Genomic DNA, 2,221 nt, shown 5'->3' with positions numbered 1-2,221 from the left:
AATTTTTTCGTTTTAAATTAAACTTTTTAAATTTTATTCAAAATATTGTAACATTTACTTGTACGTATTTGTGGAGTACAGTGTGTTGTTTCAATACATGCAAAATCTAGCACAATGATCCACTCAGGATAAACAGCATAGTTTTGTACCCGTTAGTCCACCACTTTTTTAATGAGTTAAACATAAGTTTAATGAACAACTTCTACATCTTCCTAAAGCCTATTTCTATTAATCCCAGTCCTGCTAACAAACATAAAGCCATTAGAAGATCAAAGTAAAAGAAATAGATAGGTTCATTTTCTCGTGTGGTAAACAGGATTTTTTTTTAAAAAAAATCATCAAGATAGAGATGACAACAATGTAATTATCTTTTGGCTCTAATTCTAAACTGTTCCCTTTCATGCAAGTACACGTTGCAATCTGTGTTTTCTCAGTTTGTGTCACTGCATTTTTAATTAATATCTCTTACTAGAGAATCCTAATACTACAACTCACATGACATTATTACCATATATCTTCAATATCGATGACACGTTTTGGCTCATTTTCTGGGCATCTTGCTAACTGACTTAGGAAAACCTGTTTCAAGAGATGAAGAAGAATGCTACCGTAATTCTGCCTTATAAGTTAGTCAGTTTTGTGTCTTTCATACTCACTGTTGGGCTATAGTTTCCTAATTTCTGAACATGGAATAAACAGTCACTCAAAATCCTTCACTTTCCATCACCTGCTTCACCTTTAGTGTGACCTACATACACTTAGGAAGGAGCACATAAAGCCTCAGGAAACTTCTCAATTAAATGTCACTCTATTAATTTACTTAATCAACATGGAAAAAAATTTTCCCAAGAGTTCAAGAAAGCATCCTATAAACCATTCTGGAAAAAAAAGTGACACCAATGCATTAAAACAAATACATTACATCAATAACATTGATACGTAAAATAATTTAACTAATGATGGCTAAGCTATACAGGGGGCTTGTTTGGCTTCCATTGATTGTTTTGGGGGGTAGAGGGTGGCTGGCCAGTACAGAGATCAAACTTTTGACCTTAGTGTTATCAATACCACACTCTAACCAACTGAACTAACCAGCCGGCCCCTGGGTTTCATTCATTTATTCGTGCATTCTACAAGTTTGTCTTGAGTGTCTGTTACATGGCAAGTCTGCTCCAGTCTACAGGAAAATACAGTAAATAAGCAATAAGATCCTGTTCTCATGGACCTATGGTTCAACCTAGTAGAGGCAACATAAAATAAACAAACAATGAAGAAATATCAGCAAATTACAAGCGTTTCCAGATACTGATAGAGAGTGGCCTTAGGCAGGGTCGTCTGGGAAGACATTTCTGAAGAAGTGATATTTAAGTGAGATCTAAAAGACGTGAAGAATCTGGCCATAAAAAACTCAGAGGGAAGGGCATTCTGGAAAGGACAAATAGTGCAAAGGCCCTGAGAAGGCAACACACATGATTAAGGAACAGGAAAAAGAAGGTTCAGAAGGGAGGAAGTGCAGGGCTTGGAGAAGTGAGATGTGAGAGGACAGAGAAGCAGGGAGAGGCTGGACCATGATGATTTTTGTAAACCAGGGTAAGGAGTTTGAATTTTATTTTAGGAAGCCAATGAGAGCTTTTAGCAAGGTGACAACATGATCTGATTTGTGTTACAAAAGATACTCTAGTTTCTGTGGAGAGCATAACTCGTGGAACAATAAGACAGGATACAGTGGAATCAGTGCAGAGACAACTGCTGTCATCTAGGGAAGAGACACTGACGAGGGTAGTGATGAGAGGGAGTGGAGAAGGGGAGACATTTTCCTGTTTTAAATGCAGATTCAGTAAGATTTTCTAAGGGGTTGAATGTGAGAGGTTGAGGGAAAGAGAGGAACCAAAGTTCAGCCCTAATTTTGAAATTCAGAAAAGCAACAAATGAGGAAAGCTGGGAAAGAAGTAGCTTTAGGAGAAGAAATCAAGAATTCCATTTCTTCCACGTGATTGAGAATCCTCACAACCATCACAATTGAAATAACCAAGAGGCAGGATATAGGAGTCTAGAATTCTGGGCTAGGCATAGAAATTTGAGAGCAATCCCATTGGTGTTGACAAGGTGAAGGGATGGCCATAGGACAGGCACTCAGGTGTAATGGAGGGAAGGGTCATGGCAGGTGAAGACACTGTGGGCTTTCAGTTCCAAAATTCTGGATAGATCATCTGTGTGAATT

The 2,221-nt window shown here is 38.0% G+C and overlaps 1 protein-coding gene across 1 annotated transcript in view; it reads right to left on the bottom strand.

The window, feature by feature from the left end:
- The window catches only part of PREX2 (phosphatidylinositol-3,4,5-trisphosphate-dependent Rac exchange factor 2), a 164,851-nt gene that overhangs the window by 69,897 nt on the left and 92,733 nt on the right, over positions 1 to 2,221 (bottom strand). The gene's annotated exons all lie outside the window — the stretch shown is intronic.

Source organism: Galeopterus variegatus, unplaced genomic scaffold (genome assembly GCF_000696425.1).
Source record: "Galeopterus variegatus unplaced genomic scaffold, G_variegatus-3.0.2 Scaffold2349, whole genome shotgun sequence".
In the NCBI taxonomy this organism is placed as follows: Eukaryota; Metazoa; Chordata; class Mammalia; order Dermoptera; family Cynocephalidae; genus Galeopterus; species Galeopterus variegatus.
The sequence above is the reverse complement of the archived record's forward strand: the minus strand, read 5'-3'. Positions and strand labels throughout refer to the sequence as shown.